Source organism: Heptranchias perlo, chromosome 26 (assembly GCF_035084215.1).
Source record: "Heptranchias perlo isolate sHepPer1 chromosome 26, sHepPer1.hap1, whole genome shotgun sequence".
NCBI classification, from domain to species: domain Eukaryota; kingdom Metazoa; phylum Chordata; class Chondrichthyes; order Hexanchiformes; family Hexanchidae; genus Heptranchias; species Heptranchias perlo.
Window position 1 is genome coordinate 31,228,936 of NC_090350.1, and position 13,440 is coordinate 31,242,375.

Below are 13,440 nucleotides of genomic sequence, written 5' to 3' on the forward strand. Positions count from 1 at the left end.
CCACTATCGCAACCAAGTGATCCACCTCTGAACTTTAATTTCTCGGTTCAAAGCACCCATGAGGCTGATTCCTCATGGGTGACACTGTAAGAATTATTGGGGTGATTCTGTTTTTCCAGATCAACAGTATAACAGGATTATTTAATTTTATTTAGTCCACATTTTACACTATATGAAGCGTATTTTCTCTGCTAAAAATGATCTGAGAGTTTTAGGAAACAACAGTACATTGAGTGGGAATACTAGCAGAGCTTATGAAAAGGGTTTAATTCCGTTGCAGTGCTGTTGTTTCAATGTTTCAGTTTCTAATTTAATGGCGGAAATCTTAACGGGAAGAATGCTGACCGTACACAAATACTGTTTAGCAGTTAAATCCTTAACAATGTGTATTATCTTCAGATGATCTTCAATACCTCCTGTGCTTCCAAAAGATACCGATTTAACCATTTATCAGTTCCAATAAGAGATTTAAGAATTTATACAAGGCAGTTAGCTGTGGAATATCATCAGCTGTACAGCACATTCCAGAAGATGACTTCTCTAATCTGAACAGTATATCTTGTATGGTGAGATTACAATACTGTATCATTCAAGTGGGGCAGCTGCCAGATAAGTACTTACAGTTCCTTCTGAGCACAGAATTCCAGTGCGCCAAATCTCTCCCATTGCATTGAATTCCTGGCCGAGGCACAGAGCTAATTTAATCATCATCCAAGCAATAAAAGTTTTTCCTATTATCTTATTTACATAGAATGTACAGCCCAACTGATCCATGCCGGTATTTATGCTTCACATGAGCCTCCTCACCCCCCTCTTCATCTAACCCTATCAGTTTAACCATCTATTCCGTTCTCCCTCATGTGTTTATCTAGCTTCCTCTTAAATGCATCTATGCTATTCACCTCAACTACTCCTTGTGGTAGCGAGTTCCACATTCTGTCCTCTCTCTGAGTAAAGAAGATTATGTTGAACTTCAGCACAATGAATATTAATTTTGATACCAATTTCATTTTTTGATTCTTAATTATATTTCTATCTCCCCCTAACTGAAAAATGGGAGCATCTACGCCTGTCTTGTTCTTGTTTCTTTGCAAGAGTTCAGCCTGATGCTTGAAACATAGGGAGGAAGGTGCTGCAGTCCGGATCTCATTTTTCCCTACTATCCCAGTGTGAAATTTCCCACATTTTTGTCCCTATAGCCTCTCTGAGAAAGAATATGGGATTAGGGTCAATTAGCACCAAATCTAAAGGTGGCTTTGTGCTGTGTATTCATTTTCAGTGGGAACTGGAATGAAATAAACCATGCTAATTTCATCTAACAGCCTTTGGACATCTGAGACTGCACATTTTCTTTAGCTAAGGCTAAACACTATGAAAACCCGGATAATAAATGGGGAGTTTAAATTACTCAAGCCATTTTTTACAGCTTTAATTGAAGGTGTTATATTTCATTACACAGTAATTAAGTTGCAGGGAAGATAGATTGTGCTCATTGGTAAAAGCTCTGTGTGAAGGTCCTTCTTTGTTCACACTCCTTGGTGCAGTGTGATAGCTGATGAAGAGACAGTTGAAATAGCAGCTGTTACTCTGGAGAAAGCTGTTCCCAATGATACTGTTAAATGGCATTGCAACAAAATCCTTGCTATCTATAGAGCATACACAACAGTGCCAATGACAGAAAACTAAGAACTTGGGATCGTTTCATTCCAGTATAGTACTGAGACTGATCTTGTAGCAGCACAGTTAAGAGATCAGCGATTCGTACAATGCTGTGGGACTGAAGGTGAATTGGAGATTCAAGGACAGAACTCTTTCTGTGAAGTATTTTACCTGAGCTTCTACAATCATAAAGGTTTGTCAAAATTGTTTATTTTTATCATGGTTCTATTTTGTGGACCCACAAAGCAAAAAAAAAATCACGTGCCCACTTCAATCTCTTGACCGATAAAAGTATCAGAAAATGAAACACATTAGTTGCAGAACACATGCCTGCCTGATAGGTATTCATCTGTCCTAATTAGTAACTTGATTAGCATAACCAACAATTGACTTTACACTTGTTGAGGAGGTAGACTTCATTTCTGGAATGAAAAATATATAGAGCAGTTGGCCATCATGCAATGAGCAACAAGGAAGATCCCCTAAGTTTTGAAGATAGGTCGATGGAATTAAGTGTTTCCTGGTGGCAAAAATAGGATTGGGAGGAGACATGTTCCAAACCCTTTTAACACTGAAAAACTTGGATAATATGGAATAGTTAAAAAAGAAATTAGCAAGCTTCAAATAACATTAGAAGAAATATTTTGTCCCATTGAGTAGCAGATATGTGGAAGAGATTTCTATCAAAAAGTAGTTAATGCTATGTCACTTGACTCCATTAAAAGGGAGCTGGATGAATATTTGGTTAAGAACTGAATTGAAGGACATAGGGATAAGTTGAGACATAAATGATCTGTTGAAACACTGGTTTTCTAAGACTCCAGATTTTTTTGCTTATGCTCAATGGAAAAGTCAGCTCCCGTCGGCAAGCACACACTTTTGATGAACCAAACCTTTACCTTGTAGCTATAGTAATGGGCCACAGGGCACACAATGGACCCCTTTACCATTGCACACTGGAAATGATATGGCATGCCACCATACATTCTACACCTGGAGGGTGAATAACCATAACTGTCCTATGGAAACTGAGTGCAATTCTGGTGAGATTTGGCACCAATTCTTAACTATTTAGCACTGACTTAAATCAGTACATGAAAGTTGGCTCCATTCTCTTAGTTTTTGCGCATCTTCAAATTCAGTTTTATATATGACGGTCAAGTAACTGACTAAAAGAACATTTGTAACTTGTAAGTACTGACTGGTAACCTATGACAATGTGACTATTTTATGAGAATTTTAATTCTCCAAGTGGTACATATTTAAATGTCTGTTGTCCAAGGGCATCTTATAGATCTAAATGTTGTTGAATCTTGACACATGTGGTATGACAAGCAATCTGCAGTGACAATACCTGTACAAAACATAAGCTTTAATGGGTCACCAGGTTGACAATAAGCACTTTCTGGCAGAATCCGTTTATAATGTAACGATCTGCATTGCAAACTTTGTCCAATCCCTTCGAAACCGGCTCTAAACTCTTTAACAACTTCAATGAGAAATTTGCACAAACACAAAACATAAAAGATGATTACTATTTTTAGATGAATGAAACCTGACAGTAAACATTTACCAATTTTTATATTCTACTGTACTATAATTTCAGTCTAATTAATATCCAGTAAATACTGAGATAAAAATTGGACCCCATTAAAGAAAGATCTTAGATACTTCTTTGGGGAAATCACACTGCCTCATCTAACTGATGGCTACAGAGAAATCTCCTATCTTCTGGCACTTTCTACAGCAACCAAACTTTACAGTTACTCAAATTCCATGGTACATTTGTGGCTCCTCTACCACCAAAAAATCCTTAATTTTGCTAAGTATTGAGCCAGATGATGGATAAAGGGACATTAGCAGATGCTCTGCACAAAGCCATTATCAATGTCCTCCTCAAATTATACACTCCTGGTTTTAAATAAAAGAAGGCTGTCAGCATTATTATAATTTATTGCACAAAATAGCACTTTTACAAGTTTGGGTTTCCTGTAGATACTTTCTCAGCTTCAGTTGCATCACTCATTTCTGTAAGCGGTCTGCATATCTTACTTTTACGGGATTTGGCTCACACTACCCAAGAGCTACTTGTGCAATAATGTGACTCGGATGCATCACAATACTGTTTTGTGAACTAAACCGGATATTTAATGTGACTCAGTGTCAAATTTTGTTTGATCACGCTCCTGTGAAGCACCTTGGGATGTTTTACTATGTTAAAAGGCACTATATAAATGCACGTTGTTGTTGTTAATGATTTTCACATGTCTATTTCTTAAATCTCCCCAAAGGTAGACCGAGCAAACATTTAGTGAGTCATTAAGCTGCTTTATTTCACAGAAAGTTGAACTTACAGAGCAATAGCTATGAACAGATTCACTTAGTTCTTTTCTTATGTAATAATACAAAATAAAGAACAAGTCACACTTCCCCACGTCAGTAGGTTATCTCACTTGACTTAAACAAGATGTCATCTTTCAGCATTTCTAATCTCTTTACCTCAAGTTTTAACAAAACTTTACTGCCCTTGCAGCTTTCCTGTTTCAGAAAGAAAACATTTCCTTTAGTTTCCATTTTTCTGTCTTTTTGATCTTCCTCTTCACAGACATACAGAGATCAAAGGCCTTTCCATCACAGTGGGTGTGAAGTACTCTTTGATTATTTAGGGAAGTTAACAAATATGCTTATTGTTTAGTCTCCAGTACAAAAAGCTGCCATTTAGCATATTAACCATCTTTCATCTAGGTGCCTTTTTATTAATTAGTGGGAATACGCTTTGTTTTAAATTTTCCAAATCCTTTCTGTGAAAAAATAATCAAAAAATTCTGAAATGTTTTGTTACCTTGTTTTGGAATTTAAATTTAAAGACAAATTTTGTCCATTGCACACAAACCTTCAACAAAGTTCTTAGAGCCACAAGATGTTCCATTTCAATCTCTTTTCACTTTCATAGAGATACAGTTCATAGTTGTGCTTTGTTTGTACTCACCTTAAAGCCTTCATTGGTGAGCGTGGTTAGGTCATTTGGGTTCATCAGATGTATGAACCATAGAAGTTTACAGCATGGAAATACGTCATTGAGCCATTGCGTTTATGTTGACGCTTTGCTGGAGCAATCCTAAACTAATCTCACTGCTCTCTTCTCTACCCATAACCCTGTATCTTTTTCTGCTTAAAATATTTATCCACTTTCCCCTTAAAAGATGCAATGATCTATGCTTGAACTACTCCCTGTGGCAAAACATTCCATACACTTATTCATTTTCTGCACAGAAAAATTTCTCCAAACCTCTCCCCTCACTCTGTTAGTGACAACTATAAATTGTTGACCACTCATCACTGCTTCCTCATCCAGAGGAGATAGTCTTTCACTGTTCATTGTATCAAAACCCTTCATAATTTAAGAAACCTCTATTAAGTCTCCTAGTCTACTCTGCTTTAGTGAAATTAGTTACAGTACCTCAAGTCTACCCTTCTAACTATAGTTTCTCATCCCCAGTATTGGGGTCTGGATTCCACAGCATATTCCTACGTGCATATGATTCTCTACTTTTTCAAAATAATCTCAGACTTGCCTTCCTTCAGACAGGTGAGAGCAGCTGCCTTTGACATTAAGGCAGCGTTCGACCAAGTATGGCGCCAAGAACCTTGAAGGATCACAGCTGTTTATTAGTTTCATTATTCAAGGAAGAAAGGACATGTTCAGTAAACTACTGTAATGTGATTTTGCTTTTGCTATTGCTTTTCTATTATTAATAAACCTATTTTGTAGTTTAAAGTGTAAGCCATGGTCTGATGGAGCAATGATTCTGTCACTTTCCGAGGTCCAAGAGTCTAACAGTGATGAAACTTTCTGCTCGTATCCTGGGCTTCTAATATTACCAGATATTGAGCATATCAAGGCACACTCCAGTTCATAGTGAATGGGGGCTTGCTTGTTGCTGTGCATGAGAGAAATATCTAACGAAGAGCCCCAAAAATGTAATGATACACATCAGCTGCATCGGCATCTAAAAGAGAAAGAAGAGTGACCCCTTCATCATAACTTTTGAGATAATACTCTTTTATTTCATTATAGGGGGATAAACATTCTGACATTGAATATCAAATATCTGTTCTTGGTGATAAGTATCAAGGTATTTGATAAAATATTGACGGGTGTTTTTTTTTCCTGAAGTAAGTAGGAAACCAGAATTAGAGATATAGGCAAGAGAGAACCTTTGGTATCCCAGATCTTAGAGGATACATTCATGGATTACTAACAGTGGATTGGAAATTCAGTTCCACATAAAGTGGGGACTTGCTGGATTGGTAGAGCTTCCCTCCATTGTCTAATTAAAAGATGACAACAAAGGGAAAGATGTGCATTTTCAAAATATCACACTGGGTGCTTTGGCAAGACACAGACTGGATCCATTCCACTGCCTCGCTGAGGATTATTGAACTGGATTGGAGACCACATTGTAAAGTAAGAGGTAGAAGAAAATCCAACACCTAGACTGTTATGGATCTCTGGTCAAGCCATATTTAAGCTTGATCTATCTCCAGGTGATACTTAACATTAGATGAAAATGGTAGAATGCCTCCAAAACTGAGCTGTGTCCAATAGATGGCAGCATATTTGTAATATCATTCATAAAGTTACTCGGTTGAAAGTTATTGTTCCATACTTGAGCACAGGTAAGTTGCCCGTGTTATTACAATATCTTTATTATAATATCTTGCCAGATTTTAGGAAGATATTGCATAAGTTCTGTAAGGTAACCAGATAACTGCCAGTTCTGATTTAATTGCACTTTACCAAATATTGCAGTAAAAACTTTAAACTGAACTAAAAAAAGTGAATAAAACTGTAAGACATTTAATTAGGGAGACTTCTTTGAACAAACATTTCTCTTTCACTATTTATTTGTATTGAGCAAACACTACAGACCGAAGGGCAGAGTTAATTGGTGTTAGACAATATTTTAAATAATTGCTTGTGTGGATTATATTGTGATGCTTCTGTACAGCACCTTTCAAATTCCATTTCTACCATGGCCGATGACCTCTTATTTGTAGTCTGTGAAAGTACTTCATCATTTTAAAATTTCATAAATGGAATTGGAGAGATAGTCCAGTGTTGTTTTAGGGTTGCTTAAGGCCAAATTCTTGAGCTATGTATTATAAAAATATTGGAATGTGGACACATGTACATATAAACACAATGGAATTTATTCATTTATTTTGCCTTCAAAATTTTGGTTTATGAAAACTACTTCTGGGAGACAGTTCTCCATATTTTCTGTATCTACTATGTGTTCCTGATGATCATGCCCCTTTTTGTTTTTGATATTTCTCTGGGTACATACTTTGGTGAAGGGAACGCCATACTCAAAGATGTGAATGTAGGACATTCTGGAGGGGGAGGGTGAACAGCCAGTTGTCGTGGTGCATATAGGTACCAATGATATAGGTAAAAAACGGGATGAGGTCCTACAAGCTGAATTTAGGGAGTTAGGAGTTAAACTAAAAAGTAGGACCTCAAAGGTAGTAATCTCAGGATTGCAACCAGTGCCACGGGCTAGTCAGAGTAGGAATGACAGGATAGCTAGGATGAATACGTGGATTGAGAGATGGTGCAAGAGGGAGGGATTCAAATTCCTGGGACATTGGAACCGGTTCTGGGGGAGGTGGGACCAGTACAAATTGGACGGTCTGCATCTGGGCAGGACTGGAACCAATGTCCTAAGGGGAGTGTTTGCTAGTGCTGTTGGGGAGGGTTTAAACTAATGTGGCAGGGGGATGGGAACCGATGCAGGAAGTCAGTGGGAAGTAAAGTGGTGACAGAAACAAAAGGCAGTAAGGGAGAGTGTACAAAACATGACCGGACAGATGGTCTGAGAAAGCAGCGCAAAGACCAAGGGAAGTCTAGATTAAACTGCATTTATTTCAATGCAAGAAGTCTGATGGTCAGAACACTGAATACAGGAGTTGGGGTGTCTTGTTGAAGTTGTACAAGACATTAGTAAGGCCACACTTGGAATACTGTGTACAGTTCTGGTCACCCTATTATAGAAAGGATATTATTAAACTAGAAAGAGTGCAGAAAAGATTTACTCGGATGCTACCGGGACTTGATGGTTTGACTTATAGGGAGAGGTTGGATAGACTGAGACTTTTTTCCCTGGAGAGTAGGAGGTTTCGGGGTGATCTTATAGAAGTCTATAAAATAATGAGGGGCATAGATAAGGTAGATAGTCAAAATCTTTTCCCAAAGGTAGGGGAGTCTATAACGAGGGGGCATAGATTTAAGGTGAGAGAGGAGAGATACAAAAGGGTCCAGAGGGGCAATTTTTTCACTCAAAGGGTGGTGAGTGTCTGGAACGAGCTGCCAGAGGCAGTAGTAGAGGCGGGTACAATTTTGTCTTTTAAAAAGCATTTGGACAGTTACATGGGAAAGATGGGTATAGAGGGATATGGGCCAAGTGCAGGCAATTGGGACTAGCTTAGTGGTATAAACTGGGCGACATGGACATGTTGGGCCGAAGGGCCTGTTTCCATGTTGTAAACTTCTATGATTCTATGATTCTACCTAAAAAAAAATGCGTACCTGTTATTGCACAGTCTAATTTCAAGACCTTTGTTTGCATTTTACATATTACTCTTCATTAATATCATGTGACAGGAAGATATATTTTTACTGAAAAATAACACACTGATGGAATTACTTTCTTTATTTCTAATGAGCTGGAGAAAATTCATTTCACAATGTTGTACTGGAATTTTATTTGAATTATATAACAACATGAATGCCTATGTGTCAGGAAAATCTTAGCATAATTTTACTTAGACTTGGTGAGATTCTAATCATGTTTCTTTTTGATGGTGAATTGGTAATGCATCATGATGAAGGATGCTATTGCTGGTGAATGGAAAATATTTCTTCTTCTTGTATCCAGAATGAACATAAAGTACTTACAGCTCAGTTCGGATACAGGGTAAAGCTTCCTCTACAGTGTCTGGTAGTGTGCCTAATCCCCAACTTCACACTGCCCACTGCACCAATGTAGAATTTTAATTTCACACATGAATCATCAATATGGGCTGCTAATGTGATTGCATTATTAATGTTGAATTATGGGCAGGTTTCGGCTGTGGGCTCGTGTCCACTAGGAGTTGGGTTGAGGCTGTCCAAACTCCCATTACATGAAGCCTACAGCTGTCAGAGAAAGGAAGCTTTCATACCATCAGTCTCAGTTAGATTCAAACCCAAGGACAATGTTGTAACCCACTTATAACAGTCGTTTCTTGATTGCTAAAACTCGACTCATGCCTTGCATTTTGAAATTATGTTTTTTGAAGCTCTTTGTTCCTTTTCTATAAAATGCTATTTTACTTTCTCTTCAGTTCTTCCTGCAATTTTTCATTTGTTGCTGCATTATTTCTGAGACAGAAAATTTATTTTACCCTCTGCAACAGGTAATCCTTCTATTTCACTTTCCTCTTCAGCTGTCTTGAGTAGCTTACTATCTTTACCCTGTAAATGTTGGACCAATTTTCTTTTCTTTGAATTGTGTTTGAAGAATGATACAAGCTATCAGCTGGTGCCCCACCTGGTGACATTTTGTGGAAAACTATATTCAATTACAAAAGAGCCCTGCTGATAATAGATATACATACTGTCTCAAATAACACTTTCAGGCATGTCCTTGCAACTAGTTAATTTGGTGTTCTTCCTCTACATGGGTATTCTGAAGTACTGTGTCATACCTTTAGGTTATTCCAATTCAAATAACTTCTGTAATTGTAAGGACTGGTTCATTCGCTTGATGCCATTGGAGAAATTAAATCCTATCTATATATTAAAAAGTGCAAAGATTTAATATTGACCTACCTTCAGAGAACAGATATTGAATAAAGTTGCTGCCCTCAATCATTTCTGTCCTTCTATAGGTAAGTGCCAAAAAGTTAAATTGTGAGAAAACATTCCCCGGCTTTGAGATTTTTCTAGCATGGATTGAAAATAGGCAGTGAATGGTTTGCCAGCTTATGGTTTTGACAGCATAGTGTTTAGGACTGTCATGTGCTGCCGAAAGAATGATCGGAACAGGAATGAAAACACAGGCCCTGATTTTAACTCCGGGTGGGTTTTGAATGAGTGAATTGTGAGGTAAATTGGAAACTCACCTGCTGTTTCCAAAATCAGGCCCTGGCTACTTTAACTCCCGGGCCTCATTAATGTGCTGCCGCTGGTCTACTTCTCACCTAGAATGGGTAAGATGTCGGTGCTCAGTGGTGGAAAATTGCACAGCCTGAAGGCTGCTCACTGACACCAGGTAGGTGGTGAGATTGGGTTCTGGGAGTCTTACGTTTGAGATGAAGGGGAAGTCTGGGGCCAGGAACCTGAACTTGCCTTGTGGGGCCCAGAGTACTCTTGCTCCTCCAGGCCTCACAAAACAAATAAAAACACTTACCTTATTCAGTCTCTTCTGAGGCTGATCCTCTCCTGTCCTGGGTTGGCCTGGTGGAAAAGCTGCAGTGGCTTCCCCACTCAGGCCTGAGTTAAAATTGCAGCTGGGACCCAACAACGTCATATGTAAGGAGCGATCCCATCGGCTTTGGTTGGGTGTCCTTGTAGCCTGCTCAGGAGAACAGGTTAAAATTGCGGGCAACAGGGTTATGGCGGCTCCAGGGCAGGTAAATAACTCGGGGCATTTTAACTACCTACCCATCTTGTTGCTGCTGGGTGGGTAGGGTTAAAATCACCTGCGTAATGATCTAATAAAAAATGGTGTCTCCTGGATTTTATTTGAACCCAGTTCCATGCACAGAACAGACAAGGTGAAATTCTTTTGTTATCTTTCCGTAGAAAAGCCATAATAAAAGTACACTAAAAATTAAGAGGTTTTAAAAACTATTTGATAAAAATCAATTAGAAATACATTAGGCCAAGTCAATGTGACTTGCAGGTCATGGAATATGGTGTAATTTTTGCAGTTATGTTTTTATGTGGTTATCAATGGTTGAACTTTACTGATTCATTCAAAAATATACATTTTGCTTCCACATTTTAGAACAGCATATATTGTTTTCCCATCTTTTGGGTCTCACACTATTTACTAGCTGAGATAGCAGCCAACAACCTGTCAGCCTTTGCAACCAGCTGCTTGGAGGTATATGAGGGCACTTGACTTCTTGTCACATGCCCTCAGTTAGAAATTTCCATGATGGCAATCCTGAGGGACGGAACTTTCTGTGTAGGGTATCTTGATTAGGAACCAGCATACGAATAGACCAGTAGTAAACCAACCCATAGCCCCAAGGCCACCAGGTTTGGACAGTTATTGCACAGGACCTGAAACAAAGAATTGCATCTTGGTTGAAGAGGAACTCTTGGGACTAGGCCTTCCTCACAAACAGCTGGGTGATAAAGGCAAAACATCAGGACTCAGCATTAGCTTCAAAAAGATCAAGATTATGCCCATGGTATTAGAGCAGAAAAAGATGAAGGAAGATAGAAGCTGGTGGACATTGATGCTGAAAAGGTGGAAATGGTAGCCAAGTTGTACAGCCACAAAGTATGGTGGACAAAGGGGAATGCAATGAAGAGGTGAACAGATACATTACTCCAGCTGCTGGTGTTGTTAGTTGACTATGTAAATCACTGTAGAGGAGGAAAAACACATTGGGTCAGATCTTGTTGTAAAAATAACGACGTGTTAACGACGCATACCGTTATTAATGTGCAAATTGGCCAGTAAATTCAGGGGATTAAGAGATATGCTGTGAGTTACAAATCTCCAGAACTTGCTGGTTGATTGATGCTGTTCCGTTGTTTGCTTCACACAAACAGCATCTCGTCCTTAGCCTCCCCGTTATTTTTAAGAAGTTGCTGGATTTGTACAGTAATTGTCCATTAAACTCACCGCAGAAAGTTAAGGCTGGAACTTAACAGTGTAAGTAGCTTTTTAACAATGTAATAATTGTTAATGCCAATCCAGCTCTTCGGCCCAGAAATTGAACAATTTAAACTCAGGTGGTAAATTGTTCTTAGAGGTTTTAAAAATGTCAAATTTTATTTTTTTTTGTTACTTTGCCTTTCTGTCTTTTTTTTCTCTCTTAATCCAATCATTTTTTCCCCTCTCTTCATTTCTTTTTCTGTACCTGATTTGACTCTAATTCACCCTCCTTCTCAGTCGTTCCTCCTTTTCTTTCTCAATCCTTAATGGTTAAGGAGATACACTGTTGGTCCTGTTGTTCATTAAGGTCCTAGATGCCCCCTTACCCTTGCTGCGTCGTTATCAGTTCGCATTTCCAGCAAGTTACAGCATAAAAAATTTTGAGCTGAGGGGTGCAGAAAAAAGTCTAACTAACAGGGCACACCGTGAAATGCCAGCAAGATCCAGCCCAAAATGTGATGTGAAAAAGAGAGCTGATGAGGCTAATATCCAGTTGACATTTCTCTATGGTGCTGATAGCATGACCCTGACAAAAGTCGCGGAAGCTGTATGGTTTGGAATATGTTGCATAAATCGGATGTGGAGTGTTATCTGGGAGGATAGAGTGGAAAACACTGAAGTAACGAGAAGGAGTTCAGTAACAATGTATTGCAACAAGAAGGTTAGAATAGACAGTACACGTATGCCATATGGCTGAGAAAGTAATAAAATTGGTCCCAGCAGAGAAATGGTCAAAACTGAGATAATGGAATCATGTACATTAGGGTTTGATGTTCCTAAATTTCCTATGACCAAAGTTAGACAGTCTTGTTAGAAATAGATAAATTTTAAATTTACGGTTTTATATAATTTTTTATTATGTCATTGCAAATTATTGAGGACGAAAAGTGCAAGTGCATCTATCAAATATTCAATCACCTTAGTCTAATTTTTCTATTTCAAGAAAGCTGGTTCTCATATCCCAAGGGCTCTGGATTGCATTTACCTACCAGGCTTTGGAAAAAGTACAGCAAAAGTAAATTATCAATTGTGTAAAGTATCCTAAAAGCCCAATAAGATCTTAATCAGAAATAAAGGTACATCAGGCATTGAAAAACATTCCTTTTGTTGTTTGGTCCTGTGTGTTGCTGACTAACAGCCTAAACATCTCACAGCACCAGGTTCACTGAATCACAAGCATTTATGAGATTATCGAGACTTTACACATTTCGAGCTTTTAAGCCATTGGTCTGAAGGGAGTAGTGAGTGCCTGTGGGGAAAATTGCTTCTGCCCTCCCTGCTGTCTTGCTTTGTCCCACAGGTTCAGCCTGTCAGTCTTTGATTGCTTCTGAAGCCACAAAACGCTGCCGCCAAGTTTTATAGACAGAAACTGTCTGCAAGAATGGGGGTCTTTGTGCTGAGAGGCACTCCAGTCTCTGGCAGCTCTGGGATTCTGGTTCAGACAAGTATTGATTTATTCTGCAATTGAGGTTAACTGTCAAGCTACCAAACAATTTGTGTGCTCGTCTTTAAATTTGGCACTATGAAGCGACATTGCAAAGTATTACTCGGAAGGAATTATGTTTACAGATTTATGAATCATAACGTTGTCGCTTTCTAGTGCCTAGAAACTGTACAGGTGCTTTCACATCTTTGGCTCTTTCTTATGCATTATATGTTATCCAGTTGCCAGTCAGTCCTGAAATGCTACTGATTATATACGCATACCTTATTACTAGACAGATTAAAGAACGAGTGGGTGAGTGGACTTAGGGTGCATTTAAAATGCATCCAAAATAAAACATGCATTATAAAGTGAAGGACAACTCATGACCAGAATGATACTAATGGTGCACTACAA